Genomic DNA, 23,969 nt, shown 5'->3' with positions numbered 1-23,969 from the left:
GGTATAATCCCAAATGGATTTATTTTTAAAATAAATGCTAACATTACTATAATCAATTACCAAGATTATAATAAAAATACATATATATGTAATACTATAGATGAGATGGAAGATAGCTCAAAGGACTGGAACAAATGATCTGCGTATGATAGGCCCAGGCTCAGTCCCTAGTGCCACATGGTCTGAGCACCAAACCAGGAGTAACCACTGAGCATTGCCTAGTGTGGCCCTCACACGAAGCAACACAATACTACAGAGCTCTGATTCTCAGGAATAATTTTGTGACCTTTTTTCCCCTAGAGGGAATATTTATAAATATCTGGGTACTTAGGGGGTAAAATTGTCTTAATTTACTTGTAGGGATTGGGTGAAGAAGGATTTGCCACAGGAATTTACTAAGTAGAAGTCAGAGATGCTGCTAGATACCCCCAATAGTACAGAATGTTTAATTTTTTATGATTAAAATTTTAATTTTAAGTCAGGGATATATTTTATTAGTAGAGCCCATGCATTTCATATATGTACCCCTGGAGTTCAATCCCTGACTTTTACTGTTCTATGTCTCCTCTGGATCACCCTATTTTGATCTAGTAATGTTGGTACTTAGAAACAATGGGAGAAAAAAATTTTAAAAAAAGAAAGAAAGAATGGGAGAGACAGAGATGAACTCTGGTAGCCCTTTCTTTTCTCTGATAGGGATGTGTTGGATATCATTGGTTTGTCCTTTCCCCCTTGCCACTAGGAGCTTAGGTTTATCAGTCACACCCATCAAAGTGCTCACATTCCTTTGTTTATCTGTAACCACTTCTACCAGTTTATCTGCTCTTCCTCTAATCAAACTCTGTTAATTTGTAAGGTCAGACCTTGCTAGGACAAGTGTACTTGTAAGTTAATATTGTCTTTCTCCTCTCTTATGTCTTTTGGATAGTTTACCTTAAAACAATATCCTTTTTGTATGGACAAAGAAAGACATTTATTAATATGCTTTGGTAACATGGGATTTAATTGGCTTCAAATATTATTCACTCCTGGGCATCTGCTTTCTTGACTTAAGCCTCAGCTGCCCTTACTTCCTAGCACCCTCAAAATCAGGGTCCCAACGGGGGACGAGATGGACCCAGGGCAAGCGGTGAGTTATGTGCTACCCTGGCATCGAGATGGGCCTGGCCAAAGTGCCAAATTCTTAACTATATGTTAAGAGCTTGGTCTTGGGCTTATCATGTCATGATCCAAAAGCAACGACGAGACTAGGCCCTGCTAGGGCTAGGAAAGACTAATCTGGCCTGAGCGCTGTAGTCTGAGATCGAGGTGACCCCCGGAGAGCAATTCTATAAGCTTAATGCGTCTCTTGCTATGTCCTTACAAAATGATTTATAATATGAATACTTATAAGAGAGGAGAAACACACCCATGGGATTCCGCTCTTGGGCGGATGTCCCGCTGAGAGAGATTCTGTCCTAGTGAAAGCATTCCCCTAAGGGATAGAACTTTACCCCCTATTGACTGTAACCACACCTACGCATAAGCCTCGGCCTGCCGCATCCAGAGTGGATGCGGGAGATTTAAGGTAGCTGTATGAGCGGGCTGGGGGGAGTTCCAGGGGAGATGCAGAGAGAGAGAGAATGAAGTAGGATGGGGGAGGAAGTAGCAGGAGGAGAATCAGAGGAAAATGGAGAAAGAAGTTTGGAATAAACTGCTGTGAGACCAACCATCTTGGCTCCGTCCCTTCCCTCACCCACGCCTTTCTTTTATTTTTGTGTTTTACACAGGGATGTAAATTTTCACCCCAAGTTTCTAATTTATTTTTGGCTGTCTAGAACTCCCTCTTTCCCTAAGTTGAAGTAATTTGGTAATTTATAAATGTATTTATCTGAAAACTTATATGAAATAACTTTTTGTGAAAAGTCCAACCATCAGGTAGCACTGTAACACTGTCATCCCATTGTTCATGGATTTTCTTGAGCGGGCACCAGTAACGTCTCCATTGTGAGACTTGTTTCTGCTTTTGGCATTCAAATACACCCCGGGTAGCTTGCCAGGTTCAGTCATGCTGGCTGGATGCTTTCGGTAGCTTGCTGGGCTCTATGAGAGGAATGGAGAATTCAAACCTGGGTTAGCTGCGTGCAAGGCAAACGACTTAACCGCTGTGCTATCTCCAGTCCAATCAGGTACTAGTGGTTAAATGATGCACGGTAAAGCTGACTTTTCTTTTGATTCCTTCTTTCTGATCTAATTTCATCACTGGAAGTATCTTTCAACTATCTTTAGACTTAGGCTATAGCTGTGTTTCCTAAAGTGAGCCATAATACCTTTTGGAGGGGGTTGGAAGAATCCAGGAAATAGTAATGATTTGGGGGTGCAAATGGTGGGGGGAGGGTTCTGGATCGATAGCACAGCGGTTGGGCATTCGTCCTTCAAGCAACTGACCTGAGTTCGATTCCTCCACCCCTCTCGAAGAGCCCGGCAAGCCACCGAGAGTATTGAGCCCTAGCAGCAGAGCCTGGTAAGCTCCCCGTGCGTATTGGATATGCCAAAAACAGTAACAATAAGTCTCTCAATGAGAGACGTTACTGGTGCCCGCTCAAACAAATCGATGAGCAACGGGATGACAGTGACAGTTACTTAAAGAAGGGAGATTTCCAGGGGCAGGTGATAGAACAACAAGCATGTCTAGCATGAGTTAGACCCCAGGCACGATGTACTCTGCCAAGTATCACTGGGCGTTGGAGACGGCCCCTCCCTCCCTCCACTCCCGCCAAGCATCTGGCGTGTCTCTGGTGATCCCTAGCACGCCCCTCCTCCCACCTGCGCTCCCCGTGGTGGTTCCTTAGGCAGCGTTGCGTCCTTAGGTCTGAGCAGAGAATCACCAGCTGTCTCAGTATAGCTGGAAGTAGCTCTTGGCCCCTGAGCGTTACGTAGTTGGGGGGGGGGGGGAGGAAAAAAGAAAATGAAGAAGGTGGATTTCTGGAGGCTGCTGAGTGATTTTTTTTTTTCTGAAAAGAGCGTGGTAGGCCAAATACATTTGGCAAAATTTGAATTATAGTAATTATTGTACAATAATGACTCTTTGACAGGGGAGTGGGGGTTGGGCCAAACTCAGCAGCGCTCGGGGCTTACTCCTGGCTTGTGCTCAGGGATCACTCACGGTGGTGCTTGGGGGACCATAGTGGCTACAGACATCAAAGCCAGGTCAGCTGCATGCAAGATTCTGTATTGTTTCCCGGCCTCTGATCAGTGGATAAAGGAAATGTTGGGCTAGAGAGTACGAAAAAAATTCCTGATCATGAATCTCAGGGATAATAATTTTAGAGGATTTTACTGAATTTTACATAGAAAAGATAATTTTTGGTTGATGCAAAAAGTTAGGATGCTGAGCAATTAAACTGAATATAAATACCGCTTCTCTCAGGAAGAAGTCAGGAGTTCTTATTCTGGAAAGATGAAGAGTCTATTGTCTCAGCATTTCTCCTCTCAGCGACTATATCACTGCACGTAAAATAACAGGGGAAGATGAGATGAGGAAGCAAATGTATTTGCTCTTTATACAAGCAGGATGTTTTTATTCCTCACCTGGTTATTCTGTGCCTTCCAGGATATAATAAAAACTGAATAAAATGGAGGAGGGGATCAGAAGGGAATACTAATAGGAACTTAATATTAGAATTCTACTTTTACTTCATGCTTGGTAGTTCTTTCCTTCTTTCTTTCTTTCTTTCTTTCTTTCTTTCTTTCTTTCTTTCTTTCTTTCTTTCTTTCTTTCTTTCTTTCTTTCTTCCTTCCTTCCCTCCCTCCCTCCCTCCCTCCCTCCCTCCCTCCCTCCCTCCCTCCCTCCCTCCCTCCCTCCCTCCCTCCCTCCCTCCTTTCTTTCTTTCTTTCTTTCTTTCTTTCTTTCTTTCTTTCTTTCTTTCTTTCTTTCTTTCTTTCTTTCTTTCTTTCTTTCTTTCTTTCTTTCTTTCTTTCTTTCTTTCTTTCTTCCTTCCTTCCTTCCTTCCCTCCCTCCCTCCCTCCCTTCTTTCTTTCTTTCTTTCTTTCTTTCTTTCTTTCTTTCTTTCTTTCTTTCTTTCTTTCTTTCTTTCTTTCTTTCCTTCCTTCCTTCCTTCCTTCCTTCCTTCCTTCCTTCCTTCCTTCCTTCCTTCCTTCCTTCCTTTCTTTCTTTCTTTCTTTCTTTCTTTCTTTCTTTCTTTCTTTCTTTCTTTCTTCCTTCCTTCCCTTTTTTTTAAATGTAGGAGTATCACTGTATCACTGTCATCACTGTCATCCATTGCTCATCGATTTGATTTGCTCGAGCAGGCATGAGTAACATCCTCATTGTGAGACTTGTTGTTACTGTTTTTGGCATATCGAATACGCCACAGGTAGCTTGCCAGGCTCTGCCGTGTGGGTGAGATACTCTCGGTAGCTTGCCAGGCTCTCCGAGAGGGGCAGAGGAATCGAACCCGGGTTGGCCGCGTGCAAGGCAAACGCCCTACCCACTGCACTATCACTCCAGCCCCAAATGTAGGAGTACTGCTATTTATTCAGCAATTGATTAAGCCATGGGCTGGAGCAATAGCACAGCGGGTAGGGTGTTTGCCTTGCACGTGGCCGATGTGGATTTGATTCCTCTGTCGCTCTCAGAGAGCCCGGCAAGCTACGGAAAGTATCCCGCCCACATGGTGGAGCCTGGCAAGCTCCCCGTGGTGTATTCACTATGCCAAAGAAACAGTAACAATAAGTCTCACAATGGAGATGTTACTGGTGCCTGCTGGAGCAAATCGATGAACAACGGGAGGACAGTGCGACAGTGCTACATTGATTAACTCGATTGAAATGGTCATGAACTCCACATACTTTTTTTTTTAAATTGAATCCCGTGAGATAGTTACAAAGCTTTAATGTTCGAGATTCAGCTGTACAAGGATCAAACACCCATCCCTCCACCAGTGCACACTTTCCACCTTCAGTTTCCCCAGTATATCCTCCCCTCCTTCCCAGTCCTCACCCTGCCTCCATGGCAGTCAATTTCCCCAATACTATCTCTCTACTTTTGGGCATTATGCGTTGCTCGAATTTTTCCACCACCATTCAAGCCTGCCTGCCAGGGGCAGATGCTAGAGCATTGTCCATCGCTCTTTTTGAATATCCTGGGTGCTGCATCCACGTATTTCTGGAATCCTAGATTGTAAATGGTTGGGTTCCAGAGGCATTTCTGTAGGGCACTAATACATTTTGGGAGTCAGTTGGGCGTCTCTGGCCCAGGGCTGTTGGTGCCCTAATGTGGAGTCCGGAGGTACATTGTGGGGGTGACAGCCAGGCTGATGAGTGGGCGGAAGCCGGGAAGGGACAGCCCAGCACCTCTACTGCCATGCGGCATGGAGATTCAGTCCTGGAACCTGCACAACCTTGCTTGTGGAAGCTTTTGGTTGCCGGGATTCCATCTGGAGTAGGCGGGGAGATTGCACCTGCTCCATCTGGGGTGCCCTGGTGAAATTGGCTCAGTGTGGGGTCCAGAGAGATCTTCGGCTCTGTGATGTCTTCTGGGACTCGTTGCTGTGTCTCCAGACCAGGGCTGTTGCTGCGCTAAGGTGGAACCCGGAAGCACAAGTAGGTGGTAGTTTTCTTATGTCATTACATCTATGCTTCACAAATCTCCTAAGAGGCAGGTATAGTTGTGATTCCTATTGTTTAGATATGATAATGAGGAGCAAGTTGCTTTCACAGCTTGCTCGAGGAAACATTTGGCAAATAGTAGACCTAGACCATCTGTTTAGACTGGGTGCAAAGCCCACAGCTCTCCTAATGTAGAGGTTTCTCATCAAGAAGGGTTGAAATAGCATTTGCTTCCTTGAGAAAAACGTCAGGAAAGACCAGTTGCTCCCGTTCTGTCTCTTCGTACATCCTGCAGAGCAGCTAGATAGGTGAAATCATGTCCTGGCACTACGGGACAGTTCTTCCCAAAAGCATCTTCTGAGAAGCACCGCAAATTTGTTGTGATGCTCCTTGGAACTTCTTTCTGTGCTCAACTACAAAAATGGCACGGTCCTCATGACCAAGATTGGGAAAACTCCATAGCAGAGTCCCTTTGAAAACTTTCTCCTACTCCCTTTACGCAACTGATTTTTCTTTTCTTTTTCTTTTTCTTTTTTTTTTGGTGGGGCATGCGCTCCCAAGTGGAGTTCAGTGGACCCAGTGGCCACTCCCAAAAACTCTCAGTTACCTGGGCTATCTGATGTATAATGCCTATTTACTATTCTTTAGGAAATGATATTTAATGTTAGTGTGTCTTAGCTTGGGATGTCAGCTCTTTGAGGGCAAGGATGGACATTTACATTCTGTATCTCTGGTGCCTGGCACATAATAAGGTTTGTTCAAGATATAAGAGGAAACGTCCTTTGTCCCCTACTTTGTATCAAAGAACATTCTTGTCATCTGTGATCTATCTTCTGAGAAGTATCTGAAGGTACGTATGGGACCTTGCCTTGTGCTGAGAGAAGATTGAATGGAATAAGACAGCAAAATTCAGGCATCATTAAATTTCTATTAAGTGATAAACAATGAACGCACACTCTCCCAACCTTTCGCTACTTTATATGATCTTTATAGCAGCTATAAGTAGGGAGGGGTTATTGTATCTATCTTAGAGATGGGAACACTGGAACTTTGAGAGGTTAACAAAACTGCCAAAGATACATACCTGATCAGCATGTTAGAATTTGAATCTAGGTCAGTCCCTAGGTAGAAAACTGGACCTGAATGGATTATAAAATATAGCCTTTTACTTTGAAACTTTGACATGCTTTGAATATGACGTATATGAATTCATGAAATCAACCAGCAGTGGTGTTGGCAGGAATTGTCTGAGAGTGGCTGACACTTGACTACTTTTAGTTTGGTTATCATTCCTCTACATTTTGAAAATAGCATGAAGCAATTCTTTTCTACTGCTCTAGAACCTGGAGTTGTAAATTATGGTGTAAGCGCTCTGCATTGTGTTACCATGCTGCTTTGGAACATATTTTCTACTTGCTCATTTCTTAGCTAAACTACATCATGTGCAAGAAAATTTACTGATTTGATTTGGATGAGCTGGCAGTCTCTGATTAAAGGCATAAACCAACTTGGGGGAAAAAGAATCATGTTTCATTTAATCCACATCTCTGTCAGACAGGTAATGTCTGTAGTTGTCTTTGAGTGTAATTACCTCAAAGTGGAAAAATATAGACTGAAACAAATGTGTAGTTTATTTTTCCTCTGAAATCCAAAGGAATGAACCATTAGCAGAGTGTAAACCATCAGTCAGCATACCTTAAATTTTATGGTATGCATGATTGAGTTAAGAGATCAGTTACGTATATATATGGAGAAGCAATTTATGTATGTATGTATGTATGTATGTATGTATGTATGTATGTATGTTTTTTTGGGCCACATCTGGTGATGCTCAGGGGTTACTGTTGGATCTGCACTCAGAAGTTACTCCTGGTGATGTCTGTGGGTTCACAGGGGATGCCCGACACTGAACTTGGGTCTATTGTGTGCAAGGCAGGTGTCCTACCAATTGTACCAGTGCTCCAGCTCCCTGGAGAAGCATTTTGAAGCTCATGCTACCTTTTCATATAATTCTTATAGATATGCAATGACTAATGGTCATTATGATTGACATAAAGCAGTAATAGCAACATTAATGAACGCTTTCTCAAAGACCCAATGTCCTGGATCCATATAACTATTGGATATGCATTAGCTTATTTAGTAGTCAGACAGCAGCTGTCCTGAGAGTAACTAGGAGCAAAGTTGGGAAACAACTACCCCATTCACAGGTTGGTATTGTAATGTTACCTGTATGCACCTGCCTTACTTTCAAGTCCTATGTGCTCTTTACCACGCTGTGCTGGGTACTGTGACTAAATTGCCTTTCCTCTCTCTTACAGAGCTTGCAATGTAATGGGACTCATACTTGACAAGTTACAAGAACAAAATTAATGGATGCAGAGGTATTCTCAGGCCTCATGGAGAAGGGCGAGCTTCCAAAACCTTGCAATTGTTCTTGCTCCTGCCAGCAGCATCCTGACTCAGCAGGATTACAGCCTTACCTAGAGGCGGGCACCAGTAGGGAGACAGGCGTTCGCTGAGCTGCTTCAAAAAGAGCTAGTTATTACCAGCTATCTCTTTGTCAGCCTCAAGTGTCAATTTCCTAAAAGAGAGGAACTGTCTGATTCAATGGTCAGCATTCCATATAGAAGACATTTACTGGACAGAGCTTTTGAATCAGACCACATCAGAACCTGCTGGCCAGAAAAGAAGTAACCAACCCCAGGCCAGAGTCATTTGTACAGTGGGTAAAATGCTTTCCTTGCACGAGGCTGATAGGGGTTTGATCCTGGCATCCCATATCATCCCTGAAGCCCACCAGGAGTTGTCCCTAAATACAGAGTTAGGAGCAACCCCGGAACACTGCCGGGTGTGTCACCAAAACAAGACAGGAAACAAAACAAAAAACAAAACAAGGCCCATCCCTAATCCAATCAACCGAGTCCTGATGTACGAGTTACAAAGGAGTGAAGCATGCATAATTAAAGCATCTATTAGAAGGGTCCTGGGCTTGGCAGGCATTTTCAAAGCTCCCAGAAAGGGTTATGAATTTTAGGTACATTTCTTGGACTGACTTATATAAGATTCTCGACACAATGATACTATAAAACAAAATTGAATTATGGGCTGGAGAAACAGCTGGTAAAGTTGCCTTGCTCCCAACTCAAGTTCAATCCCTGGCATCCCATATGATTTCCCAAGCACCGCCAGGGGTAATCCTAAGTGCAGAGCCAGGAGTAACCCCTGAGCATCACCAGGTGTGAGCCCCCCAGCGCTCTCTTCGCTCTCTTCGTTCAGACTAATTATAGTCACTCTAGAACTTGCTCAAAGACCTAGACCAAAACCTGAATCAACACATAATTCTCTGTGATATTAGGTGGCAAAGACTAGCTTAGTCAAATTGAGATCACAAAAGGGATGGACTTGCCTCTGAACTTGGAATGCATGGAGTTCCTCAGCTACAATCTCCTTTACCTAACATGAGAAATGGGGCCTTAGTGGGTTGAAATTTTAATTTATTTTTCTTCTTGTTTTTGAGCTACACCTGGCTGAGTTTAGGGCTTCCGCCTAACTCTGCTCTCAGGCATCAATCCTGGTGGACTCCAGGGGCTATATGGGTGTCAGAGATCAATCTTGGGTCATCTGAAGCAAGGCAAGCGCCCTACCCACTGTACTATAGCACTGCTCCATTAAAGGGCTGGAATTTTGATGATTCACAGGCAAGGATTCTTTCAATAGGGAATGTTTGCCTAGATATTGTTGAGTTTTGTGACTTACTATTTTCTGAGGATGGTGTTTAACTTTTTAATTTATAAGGATTACCCTGGGAAGAACTGGGATTTGGGGGAGCAGGGCCTCCCTCAGTGATATTTGCCGTGGACATGCTGGCCTGATGGTTCAGTGCTCCAGCCCACAATATAACGGGGCATCCAGGGATACCTTTGCAGTGCTGGGGAAACAGAATTTTTTAAATTTTTAACTGAAATTTTTAATTTTTTTCAAATGAAAATAAAAACACCCTCCAACTGAAAGTCTGGACTGGTCTTTTATTGTGCTATTGTGATGGTAGGATACAGCAGCCCATGCATTGTCATCGAGACTGGTGTAACCAAGACAAGGCTGGCACTTAGGTCCTGCAAGATGGGATGGCCAATGTGGAGCTCCTGAGGAGATAGGAAGTAGAATTGAGGCATTTTTTGGGACTGAACGACTTGCAGTGAAGATGCTTGTGAAGGAAACTATCTAGAACTTACAGAACCATGGGATTTCAAGCACGAGAGCTTCACAGACAGGAGTAATTAAAAACCCAATTGCAAGGTCCCTTGAATGAGCTTCAATGAGCAGGAGAGAAGGGACAGGTGGGTGACGTGGGGGTAACTCGCAGTTACCCCGCTTCATGCCCGATTCCTTTTTTCTATAATAAATGCTTCCTTTTCTGAAATAAAATCATTTTTATAGCCCACAAACACATATTTTAAAAGTGCATTAATTATAAATATGTTCTCTGTAATCTGAAGTAGAGACTATATAATAAAATGTATTTCAATATATGTTTAAACTTGAGTACACAAAGATTCAAAATATAGTAGTCATATATTTTTACCTACTCATGATAGAAATTAGAAGTAAAGTTAAAAACCATGCTGTTCGAGAAGTAGAGGAAAATGAAAGAGCAGAGAAGTGTAGTGAAGTTTAGAATAAAAAGTAGTGCTAGGAGAAGTAATAACAGACTAGGTCTGTCTACATATGATAAGAGGAAAAAAGGAAATAGTCCTAATTGCATTAAGGATAACATGTCAAGACAAATTATAAATTGTTGAAGTGAGAAAATGAGGAAGTATGATATTCTACCACTCATATGATTTCCTATCGTATGAGTGGGAGGTTGTTTTTAGGTGAGTGAGTTGTTGGTTTTAGGTGTGAATCAAAATACATACCTAGGTTGCATGGGATGGAGATGAGACAGAATAATTAAGAAAACAGTCCTGTCATGACATACATGTTGATTTGTACCTTCAGTCTTGACTGTCATGCAAAGGGACCACAGAGACCATAGATTTTGGTAGTGGACAGGAAATAAGAGATTATTGGAAAATGTAATAAAACAATCCAAGGAACATTAGGAAACATTATGGCAGATATTTGGGGAATATAAGATTGAAAAGAAAGATTGAAGAATTTTTAGGATGAAATGAAAATTTGTTAAATTTTCATCCTAAAAAAATATATTTGAAATGTGTTAAAGAACACATTTCAAAGGACTTTTGTTTTGTTTTTTATTTTAGGCCAAACCTGGTGGTGCTCAGGAGTTACTCTAGGCTCTGTACTCAGGAATCACTCCTGGTGGGCTTGGGGGAACATATGGGAAGCCAGGGGTCAAGTGTGTGAAAGGCAAGCATCTGGGTCAGGTGTGTGAAAGGCAAGCATCTTACCCACTGTACTATCTCTGATCTCAATTTCAGGAAATTTCAAATTGTAATATATAAAATACATTTTGTTGTTATTAATGCAAAAAATTAAAATCATAAAATTGTTAAGAAAATATAGCCCTATCTTTGCACACTCTTTATCTGAATTAGCGTTAACATGGTGTCTGAATTAGCATAGTTTCTGAAATCCTCACAAAAATATTTGAAAATATCAGCTAAAGTGCAAATAATACACATGTGAGCTATTGACAAGTAACTCATCTTGGTAAATGATTTTTCACAATGCCCAGTAATTCTTAAACTAACAAACAAAAACACACACAAATAATTAATATCGCGATCATGATCAAAAGGTAAGACACAGGCCTAAAATAGTTCATGTACAAAATATTATATTGTGTTGTATAATATAAAGAGTTGGATACCAGGTTCAGATAAACAATGTGCTTTATGTAAGTTCATAAAAATTTTGTGGGGCTTTTGAAAGTCATGCAAGATATGAATCAGATCTTTCAGGTTTGACATCTCTCCAAGCATTGCAAAACATTTTGCTGCCCTGGCCTTTCCACTATAAATCAATCATAGCTTTGTTTATTAATACAACAGCTCAAAATACCTGAAATATTGGGTAAATATTTGGATAAATTACTCCAAAAAGAATGTATTGTTTCTTTTACATTGTCCTGCTATTCTATAGCAGAGTTAATCAAACATATTTTGCCTACCTTCCCACTTTCAGAAAAAATATTACTCAAGGACCCATTGGAAACTTACTCTCTATAAGCAAGAAGAAGGATTCAGTAGTAAATTTGTGTTCTCTTACATATCTCTATTTCTACCAACTGTCCTATGACATAAAAAAAAAGAGATATAAATAAGACATCTGGAAGTTTGAAATTATAAAAAGTAATATTTGTGGTAAAATATTACCACAGTAATTTTTGCATTACATGTAGGAAATTAAGATAATGAAAGATAATGTTAAAATAGAAATTTGAGTAACACTAAAAATGATTCTTATGAGAAGGATGACCCTTGTATTATCAATTTATGTTAGTTGGCTTCTTTTTTTTGGTCAATGCGTTAATTCATAGTGATTATTTGTAGCTAGTTAATTTTTTAGTTAGTAGGTTTGTGATCACACTGAGCTCCCTTTCTATTAAATCGAAGAACATGCAATGAAAAACGTTTTTTACTATAGCCCCAAATCCAACATGAAATGTAGGTATTGGCTTTGCAGCCAGAACTGTTAATGATCATTTGAATTTAAGTCTCAGTTCCTCATGTGTTGTTACTGTTTTCATTTATTTTTCCCCCATACTTTAAGAACAAGTGCATTATAAGTCATAAAGATATTCATAGCTGAGTTTCAGACATACAGTACTGTATTACTGATCCCACCACCAGTGACAACTTCCCTCCACCATTGTTTCCAAATTTCCTCCTATTGGCCCCGCCCCCACCCTCCTGCCCTACCCCCATCCTCTCCAGCCTGACCTCTTGACCTCTTGACCTTTCTAATACCTTTCGATTTCAGTTGTTAATTTGGGTCTTTTGATTTCCATGTTGTTGACTCTGTGGTTTGGATCTTTGACCCTATCATTTTTAACACCATCTTTGTGTCTGACTCCCCTGACCTGGTCCCTATCGCTTCTCACTCTATCTCTTTCTTATCTGATGTTGGAGAATCCTCTGAGTACTTGAAATAGTATCCAAACTCCTACTGGGAATTTTTCCTTTTAAGAATCTCTTCAAATCAGTGATTGAAATTAGAGTGAAGTGCCTCCAAGTACTGACAATAATTAACCAAGTCTTCACTTTATTTTTCTACTGCTCAGAGATTTTGAAATTGACTAAATTTCTCTCATCTAAAATTTCATTTGTGCAGAAGTTTTCCACAAAAACAGTAAAAACATTTTTTGCTTTGATTAATTTCAGATCATCACCTTGTAGCTAGCTTTTTTTTTTCTTTTTGGGTCACACCTGGCAACTCACAGAGGTTACTCTTGGCTTTTGCACTCAGGAATTACTCCTGGCAGTGCTCAGGGAACCATATGGGATGCTGGGAATCAAACCTAGGCCAGCCGCATGTAAGGCAAATGCCCTATCTGCTGTACTATGGCTCCAGCCCCTGTAGCTAGCTTTTTAAATTAAATTTATAGAACTAGTCTATCAAATAAGACATTATTTTTTTGAATCAACCACATTGACTCATAAATTATCATCTTTATTCTCTAGAAATTCTAGCACTGAAGTTACAGAGTTTGTAAAACTGATCCAAATAGGCCCCTTTTGAGAGTCAGTCAACTTCTACATGAAGCAGAAAGTGACTGGAGGCCTCAGCAAGATCAATACAGTTATCCACTCTCTCAATCAATTAATTACTTCTGATTTTTGTTGAATGACTTAATGCTCGGGCTGGAGCCATAGCACAGTGGGTAAGGTGGTTGCCCTGCATGTGGCCAACCCAGGTTCGATCCTCTGCCCCTCTTGAAGAGCCTGGCAAGCTACCGAGAGTATCTCACCCTCATGGCAGAGCCTGGCAAGCTACCAGTGGCGTATTTGATATGCCAAAAACAGTAACAACAAGTCTCACATTGGAGATATTACTGGTGCCTGCTCGAGCAAATCAATGAGCAATGGGCTGACAGTGATACAGTGATACAGTAACTTAATGCTCAGGACTTAAGTGTTCCCTCATATTTTTGGCAACTAAGTATGATGATTGACATATGTGCTTACACTCCAGATGGCTAGGGAACCCGTGGCTCTCTCTCGCTGTCTGTGTTCGGTGGTCTCAGGCCACTTCCCTACCTGGGAGGGCCAATTCCATGGGCGCACGAAGAAGGAAATGAGGGTCAGGCTGGATGGTGATCAGTTGCTGTTTATTCCGTTCTCCCCATGCGCCTTTTCCAGTCTCACTAAGCTCCACATTCTAGTCTCACACTGCCCTCATTCCCATCTCCTGTCTCTCCCGCTCACCTCTCTGCACTCCCTCTTGCAGCCTCAGTCTCTCGAATCTCTCTCCAACTCCCCCCCTCCCCCCCAAATGGGAGTACCCACCACACCCCACCCCAGTGGCACAATCAACATATCAAAAGCCCCTGTGATATTTCCGCCCTTGATCAGGAGGGACTTTTGATATGTTGATTAAGATTAACCTAATTAGCATCTTAATTCTACTTCTTATTATTAGTTATTTTGCATGGACACAGTAAGAGATACATTAAGCTTGTAGGGTGGCTATCCTGAGGACATCTCCCTAAAGATCTCAGACTACAGTGCTCAGGTCAGATTAACCTTTCTAACCCTAGCAGGGTCCTAATCCAGCTGTTATTTTTTTGGATCAGGACAGAATTTATTCATGACCATGCTCTTAACTTGTAGTTAAGCAGTATGGCGCTTTGACCCAGCCCATATCGATGCCAGGGTAGCTCACAGCTTGCCCTGGGTCTATCCAGTCCCTTGTCGGGGACCCTGCTTTTGGGGTGCTAGGAAGTAAGGGCAATTGAGGCTTAAATTGAGAGAATAGATGACCAGGAGTGAATATCATTCGGAGTCAATTAACTCCCAAGTTACAAAAGCACAGCATTAACTGTCTTCCTGACATTACTTTGAATTAACTATGCAAAGACTTAAGGAGAAGAGAAAAGCAATATTTACAAGTTAATGGAGTCTGATTAGGAGATAAAGGTAATTGACCAGTTCGAGAAACAGAGCACAAAGAAAGAAGTCACAAATAAACACAGAGGAATGGGAGCACTGTGATGGGAGTAGCCCAATAAACCTAAGCTCCCTGTGGCAAGACAGAAAGGACAAACCAATGTTATCCTACAGTACAGTAATACATTTGGAAACACATTTTAAGAAATATGCAAGAGAGAAGTCCAGAGAGATAGTACAGCAGCAATCAAAAGTAAGCCCTGAGCACTTGAGTGTGGGTTAGTCCTGGTTTGGAACTTCGGAATCAGTCCTCCTGGGCTTAGGGGACAATGGAGATGCCGAGATCAAACTCGGATGGACTGCGTGCAAGGAAAGAGCCCTTCCTGCTGTGCTGTCGCTCCCGCCCCTACATGCTATTATTTTTGTAGCATCATTAGTATCAACTGACTAGACAAGACATCTCAGGGAGATTTCTTTTTCTTTAGAAAACTCTCCCATGAAATGAATAAAATACTGATGCTCTTTAATATCAGTTTATAAATTTGTAGCAAATAATAAGAATTATTATTTGTAGCAAATAATAATTTTTTCTTCTTTATGAGCCACCTGTTCGTTAAAAGTAAAGTTTCATTTTCTGGAAACGTTGACTAACTTATCAGGCTATGTGGAGAATAGGCTTCCTTTGGGAGTAGAGCTTTTCTTAGGGTTTACTCCAACTCAGTGCTCAGGAAGTGTTTCTGGTGATGCTTGGGGGACAACATGATGCCAGGGGTTTAATTCAGGCTTCCTGCATGCAAAGCGTAGCTGTATTTTTCCCATATACTCACATAATGAGTCGTGAATATTTTGAGCCATTTCAACATTTCTTCACACTGTATTACTGCTCAAAAAGTTTTTGTTACACCAGACACTGGCTTATGTGTACGTTTGTATTACCTACTCAATGCTGGTAGAAAGAGCATACAGCCATGTGACATCCTATACTATTCACAACAAGCAATACAAAATAAATTAATTAGCATCTGCCTGTGGGGCAGTCTTGAGTGGAGGGAAAATTTGAAATAATGGGGTGGGAAGGTGTAATGGTGGTTCGACTGGTGTTGAAATATTGAATGTAATCAAATATTGTGAACAACTTTATGAAAATAAAATTGAAAAATTAAAAACAATAAAGCTGGTAGAACAAGCTCTTTACCAATAACCATTTTTTTCTAATGTAGCAATCATAAGCAAAATGTTAAAAGGGCATATTCTATTGTCATCTTGTCTGGATGCTATTTTAAAAAGTTTCAACAATGTTGGTTGTCTAAAAAAGTTTTCTTTAGAGCTTGAAAATAAGAGAAATCCTTATCTTTCCCATGAGTACAAATTTCTGTCAAACGTTTTGCAGTCCGGAAGACATCACAGCTTATCATATCAGCAATGCATAGCATATCAGCAATGTATTATTTGAAGGCAGCTTCCTGAGATTCTGTGATACACTCAGTTCCCAGCACTTGCTTGCTAAGACCCAGTCCTGGACTTTATCACTGATTGGCTATCATATGCATATCTGCATGTTTATTTGGAAATAATATCATCACTGCAGTGTTAATACTGTGTTACATAACAGATAAAACATGCACAAATATTTCTTCAAAAATTTCTTCTCTTCGGGGCCTGGAGCTATATAGCACAGTGGGTAGGGCGTTTGCCTTGCACACGGCCAACCCGGGTATGATTCCCAGCATCCCATATGGTACCCCGAGCATGGCCAGGAGTGATTCCTGAATGCAAAAGCCAGGAGTAACTCCTGTGCATCGCTGGGTGTGACCCAAAAAGCCAAAAAAAAAATGATTTTTTCTTCTCTTCTCCTTATGACTCAATTACTCTTACTTCCTTATTTTTATTCAACACCTCCAATGGCAGTGGCAGCAGGGTTACTCCTCCCTGCTCCCACCCTCCCTCCCCCATCCCCCCACATCATTTCATCATCTTTCAGAGGTCAGTAGGGCCACTTTGGAAGCTTTACTTTGCAGCAACAGTTAGGTTGAGTTAGGTTTTCACACTGCAAAGCAAACTCATGGTGAGATTTTGAAGTTAGGTTTTTACACTGCAATGTGAAATGCATGAGTTAGGTTTTTACACTGCAAAGCAAATACATAGTGAGATCATTGAAGTTGGGTAGAGCAGTTATCAGAGACTTTAAAACACAAGACTGAAGAATTTATAAAATGTGTCTTGAGAAATTATTAAAATGTTTTGATAAAGGTTTTAAGTTAGTCTAACATTTCACATCTCAGTGTTTTTTCATCTCTTTATAATTTTTATGTTGTCATAATTCAAAAGTATCCAAATCCTTGGGGCAAAAATGTGAATTTTAAATTTTATTGATTCGCTAGTTGATAGTTAAGTAAAATTCATCCTAACCATCTGCTGTAGACATTTCTGAATAAAATAACAATTTTAGGGAATGCTTTTTCAGGGATGTCATTCTTCAAATATCATGTCTGTTCATTACATCATGTAGGCAGCTAATTAATTAACAAAACTAGCAAAAAGAGTGCTAGAATTTTTGTGTGAAATTTCATTGTCTTGCAAAGATGAAAGTCTTTAAATTATGTCTAAATGAGAAAAGAATCAAGGATGCACCTAAGTTTTCTTTAGGCAACTGATCTCACTTTTACTCAGACTTCTTGGTTTTTTGGGACCCTTTACTCCTTTAGTTTCTAGTGTTCTTATTTTTTGCCCTTTCCATAGATTAGGGATGTCTGAGAGTTTAAATATTATAGTATCTTCCAGAGGTTATCATTGAAGACTATCCCTGACCTTTATGGAGACACGGTATTTAAAAGAATTATTTATGTATTGAAAAAAACTTTTCTATTTTATAAAGTACTTCACAATGTTTGATTGCATTTAATATTCAAGCATCAATCACACCACCATTACACCTTCCCGTGACTCTATTTCGGATGTTTCCATCCTGAAACCCAACCCCTGGCCAAAGCAGAACTGAAATAATTTATTTTGCATTGTTTGTTAGGAAAAACTGCTCAAAATGTTACAAAAAAGTTTCCTTAGAGGAAAGAGTGTGAAGATTGTTGTATTTTACCCAGAGGTCATTAGGCCCTTCTATGAGAGATCACTAATATGTTAAAGGTTGAACCTTGTGTGCTTATATATATGTATGTATGTAAATATATGTAAAAAATATTTCCTCTAAGGTTGGTTGCCTCTGAATTTAAACCCAATTCAATGTGTGGGGCACTCTTGGGGTACGGATGGCATAAAGTATGAGTTGTCGTATTTTTATAACCCATCATGAATGTGTACCGATCACCTTTTTTGACAGAACAAAGTTTTGATTTTCAGCTCAAGAGTTGTGTATCACTAGGTCATTTACTGGAGAAAAGTATAGGTTTTCAAGGACAGAGATTGCTTATCTTTTCTTTTGGATTTGCAACACATACATTGTGTCTAGCACATACCAAGCATTTCAAAACTGTTCATTGCATGACTGAGAGACATGTATAGGGTGTGTATAGGGTACTGCCCTTGGGACTTCGCCGTGTCGGAGTTAGTCTTTTGCTGATATTGCCTGGCCAGCAGAGGGAGGTCAAGATTCACCTGAAGGTTGGCTCAGTGATTGGCAAGGCCTGCCTTCGAGGCCTCACCCTGAGGGCACCATCAGTGTGCTGAGTGAAATCAAGGGATTTCTGACTCTGCAACAAAAGTGTGTGATTTCAGGTGCACAGCAGCCCAGCATGTGAGACCTGCACCCTAGCATGTGAGACCTGTACCCCAGCATGTGAGCCCTGCATCCCAGTGTGTGAGCCTGCACCCCAGCATGTGAGTCCTGCACCCCAGTGTGTGAGCCTGCACCCCAGCATGTGAGCCCTGCACCATAGCATGTTAGACCTGTGTGTGAGCCCTGGTCATCATGATATCAGTTATATGTGGAGCCTAGAGAAAAAACCCTCCAATTCATTGACACAGACAATAGACGAGTGGTGGTCAGGACTTGGGAGGACGGAGAAACACAGAGGTTGGTGAAGGGTACAAACTTTAAGATAGAAGATGAATAAGGTCTGGTGTAAAAAACTAAGGCACGCCAAGGAGCATGTGCACTCTCGGGCTCTCCAGGCGGTTCTGTCTCACCGCCCGCGTTCGGTGCTCTGGAATCGCTATGTGTGGGCTGGATCGGGACGGCCGGCGGTTAAGGACAGGCGAAGGAAGAAGGAGGACCAAGCTGGTTGCTGATTAGTTACCCTTTATTCAATCTTCCATCTTTCTCATCTCCCGCACTCCCAGCTCCGTTCTCTCTCTGGATCTGCTGCAGCCTTCTCTCGCTATCTTTCTCCTCCCTTTTTCCTCTCCCGCCCTTGCCCCTAGGTTACACACTGCCAGGTAGCAAAATCAACATAAGAAAGCCTTTCCTGAGGGCTGTCAGGTTCAAAGGGAACACAACCTAGGGGCATTCCAAAGCCCTTCCAGTAGGCAAAATACCTCTTAAGGGTTTTTTCCCTCTCCTTATTCCAAACACTCATTAACATCTTAATAGTAGTTATTTTTGTATGGACATAGCAAGAGATACATTGAGGCTTGCAAAGCAGCTCTCCTGGCAACATCTTGCCACAGGCTCAGACTACAGCACTCAGGCCAGATTAATCATTCCTAACCCTAGCAGGGTCCAAATCTAGTTATCACTGTTTGGATCATGACAACATTTGTCCATGATCAAGCTCTTAATATAGTTAAACATTAGGCACTTTGCCAGGCCCATCTCGATCCCAGGGTAGCACATAACTCACCGCTTGTCCTGGGTCTGTCTCGTCCCTAGTTGGGACCCTGCTTTTGGGAGTGCTAGGAAGTAAGGGCAGCTGAGGCTTAGGTCAAGAGAACAGATAGATGCCCAGGAGGAAAATACCATGTAGAGTCAAATGACTCCCAGGTTACAAAAGCATAGCATTTTCTAAGTCTTCCTGTGTCCATACAAAAAGGACATTGCTCTGAATAAACTATGCAAAGGACTCAAGGAGAAGAGAAAAACAATATTTACAAGTCAACAGAACACTAAGAAAGAAGCTACAAATAAACAAAGAGGAGTGGGAGCACTGTAATGGGAGTAACCCAATAAACCTAAACTATCTGAGGCTATGTTATCCTACAGTCTGGGATCAAATATATATCATGGTAACTATAGTTTGTAACACTATTATGTAATTGAGGTTTTCTTTTTTTTTTTATGTTAACAGGTACACTGGGAGATAAATTCAAACATTTTATTTAACTAATATTTGCTTAGTTTTGCATTGGGTTAAGTTATAAAGACCCAGTTAATCAACTCATTAGATTGGTCAAGGCAAGACACTAACTACACAACAGGACTGAAAAAGCAGTTGGTCTTTTAGTAGTTCTTGGTAATCGTACATGCATACACACACATACACAAAAATGGGTAGAGTACTCTGGATATAGGATTTCCCCCATAATCTTGTATAATGCACTGCTCACAATCTATATGGTATTTCTGGAGACCATAATCTGGACATGGCCAAATCAGAGATGTCTGATAGACTCTTATAAAGTATTTGGGAACTTCAACTATACTCCTCAAAGGACTGATTTTAAACTATAAAAAGGAAAATTCATATAAAATTACAACAGATTTAAACAGGCATCTTTTGAAGTGAAATTAATTGCAACTAAATATCCGACTTTGTCAAATATGACTAAGAAAGAAAAGGTACAAGTAGTAATGTCACATTTAAAAAAAAAAAACTATTAACTGAGTGGATTTGGGAAAGGGAGAAAAAAAAGCTATACAGTATTATTGCACTCCTCGAATGTGCAGAATTCCAAAATGTGCCAGCACTGAACAACTGTCTTGCATTGAGGTTTCCCAAGAGGTACAATGAGCCTTCCAGGAAGATCCAGCCTGCACCAACAGCTGCTGTCTTCAGCGCAGGCCTTCATGAGGGCAGCCGCGCTGCTCTTGGAGAATCCCTTAATGTAAAAGAGTTTCCAGTGCTGAGAGGTGGGGCTATGACCGGTGACGTGGGATTGAATCCATATGCACGTTAAGCTTCATTTCATTATCAAGAATTTGAACAAGCTGTTGCACTGACGGAAGGTGACCAGATTCCAGCTTAGACCAGACAGGTACATCATTTAAAGTGATCTCAAATGCACCAGTTGACATGCACTGGTTCTCAATCATGTTGCTTGCTCAATTAGAAAACCATCATACATGCACAGACCTTATTTTCTTGGCCCCACTGCCAGACGCTAGGAGCTTGCATGCCAAAGAAAGCAAAAGGATCCTTGCCCACAATTATTAAGCCTATTACTACTAATTTGAAGACTGACAGGAAAGATGCTATCTGTCGATATATTGGTCGAGGGAGGTAATTCTCTCCTTCAATGCGGATGTCTGGGTACCGCTGGCTGATAACCCGCATGTAGTCTTCAAACACCCGCCTATAACCTCAGGAAACACAGATCTGGAACTTGAGCAGCGGCCCCGTGGCGTACTGCATCTTTAAGCGCCTGGTCGAGATGCCACCCAGGTTGGTGGAGGCGTCGCTGCGGACCACGGCCGCCGCCGCTGCCACCAGTAAGAGCACCAGCCGCCGCATGGTCGCCGCCGCCGCCACCAACGCCGCCTGCGAAGCCGCGCAGGCGCTGTCCGCAGCGCCCCACCGCGCAGGCGCCGTCCGCCCAGCTAATTGAGGTTTTCTAAGAGAGCAGAATCTATTTTTCTTGCTATAAAATGATATATGTGTGAGATGATGGATGTTTTAATAAATGTGTGAGACGGGGAAACTTATTTGCAATGTATACACATATGAAATCACCATAATGTAAAATTTAAAATTTTTATATGGATGTACATAAGTACGTTATATATATACTCTGGATATGTCACTCATAATTCAATAAAACTAAACAAGCATCATACATTTTTCCTGTTTTATTTTAACATGCTCTATTTCATTATCCATATGATAATTCAATCTATCCAACTGTCCATTATTCTTTATTAAGAGCATTCCACAACCACAGATTCTAAGTAGTTTAAAACTAGAGTTCTTAAACTTATTTAAAGTAACTTTTAAACTAACTTTGTTCTGCTTGCCAGGAACTTTTTGTAGTTGAATTTTAGTCACACCTGGTGTGCTTAAGGTTACATGTGGCTCCATGATTAGGGATCACTCCTGGGGATTCTCGAGGGAGTATTTATGATGCTGGGGATCCAACTGGAGTTGACCACATGCAAGGCACATGACTTCCCTCTATACTAACTCTACTGGCTCCTTGCTGGAACTGTTAAATATGCAGTGAAAACTGGGAAGTGCCACTTTGAATTATAAGGCCAAACTAATTTGCAAAAACTCTATACTGATTTCCAACAAAATCAGCTACATATAGCATACAACTTTTACCAGTACTTATCATTGTGGTTGCAGGTGGTCTGAGTCTTCAAAGTATAATCCTCAGGTTTCAGCGTCATTGGCAGTACTTGGAGATCATGAGAAATGCAGAATCTCTGTTTTTCTCTGTCCTACTGAGTCAGTATCCAAGATTTAACAATACCCTCTGGATATTTGAGCACACGTTAGAGATGCGAAGCACTGTTGTAAAATACTTTTTCTTAATTTGATAGGGCAAAAAGTATCTTGCAGAAGCTTATCTTTTTAGATCAAGCTTTCTCTTACATACATTTATTGCCCACCAACTCCAATTCTTCATTTGAAAGGACCCAGTTCCATTTTTAGCTTGTTTTAAAAATTAGGGGTATTTTCTCAAAGGTCTGAAGATATGAAAATCTGATGAATTTTGAAAAAGGTACTGAATGAATCAGAGATATATTGGTACTGAAATTAAAGTGTTGAGAAGCAAATGACACAAAGGGAAATAGGGGAGATTATCCTGAACATAAGAAAAATATTCAAACCAATTCTGATTCAGGGATCTTAATATTTGTAGTGTTCCTCCTTAGCATTAATCATCTATGTAATAATCTGCTTACTCAAGACATTTGCTGGTTATCTCTCATGTTATATTGCACAGTGCTGTGCACCTGGTGGAGAAGGCCATAGGAAATCAATCTATTTGGTGTCGTTGCTTAAGAGTAAAGTTAACATTGATGAGCAATTTTGTTTGAGTATGATGTACTAAATGCCATTTGAATGACTCAGACATTGGAATACCCTACGGAGGAGCATAATGCACATAATGCACTGATTACCATGTAAGTGTTCTTTCTTATTCGATTGCCATGATAAATTTGTCAGGAAGTCAGGACATTTTATTCATAAATAGAAGAGTAATTGCTCTTGATGACAAATCAAATAAGGTTCACTTGGGGGGAGATAGAAGATAACTTTTTCTTACACACAGATACAATTAATGAATATAAAGAAAGTTGATAGGAACAGAAAAATCACCGTTAGGTCTTCATAGTAATTATTGTGTAGGTAAAATTCACAGTTGAATCCCAAAATTACTGGTAAAAATTCCCTTTTTGGTGTTATGGAGCGGGGGTACCCAGTCATGCAAGACAGGAATCATCCCTGTAAAAGTACTATAGAGATTGAACAATGTTTCTTTCTCTTAACTTAGACTTCAGCATATCACTACAACAATTTTATTGAAAAACAGGGATAGATACAATTATATTTTCCTTTCCTACAGTATCGTACTCTAGTGAAGCAAAGTGTAATTTTTGTGGCAAGCAAATGGCATATTATATAGAATCTTTCTTTGAGTAGGCATTTATTAAATCTCTCATCACTATCAATAGTTTCTTCTTGATTTTTATGAGTTTAGTTTGCTTATTTTTTCTTTTTAGGTTAGAGAGACAGAAATAACAGTATGTTAATATGTTTCATTATACTTTTCAAAGCATTTTAAAAGTTATGTGTCATTATATCATCACTAGCCCATAAGAGAAAGGATAACTATTAGCATATTGTTTTATAAATTTCAAAACATAGCCATAAAATTTTCATTAAATTCTGAGAATACAGAATTAATTATTCAGTGATTGTTTTTTTCTATTTCCCTAAATCTTTCCTATATTCTCTGAAAATGAAATGGAAAGTCAAAATCTCTGGAACTTACAGACTAGAGAAGAGGGAAATACTCATAACAATAATAATAAATAATGATAATTATAACATTAGCTTTCATTGCATTCTATAATATTCTAGAGAATTTCCAAAATATTTTCCAAATAGATCTCTCATTTGATAACTACCATTTTACATGGGAGTTGAAGCAGACAGAGAAAACCGACATCTGATTACACATAATGGGAAA

At 40.6% G+C, this 23,969-nt stretch overlaps 1 pseudogene; it reads right to left on the bottom strand.

The window, feature by feature from the left end:
* Window positions 1-19,912: 19,912 nt before the first annotated feature.
* Window positions 19,913-21,283, bottom strand: LOC101538933 (thioredoxin reductase-like selenoprotein T; annotated as a pseudogene).
* Window positions 21,284-23,969: the final 2,686 nt, after the last annotated feature.

The sequence above is a fragment of the Sorex araneus genome, chromosome 5 (assembly GCF_027595985.1).
Source record: "Sorex araneus isolate mSorAra2 chromosome 5, mSorAra2.pri, whole genome shotgun sequence".
NCBI lineage: Eukaryota > Metazoa > Chordata > Mammalia > Eulipotyphla > Soricidae > Sorex > Sorex araneus.
This window is presented reverse-complemented; position numbering and strand designations above follow the sequence as displayed.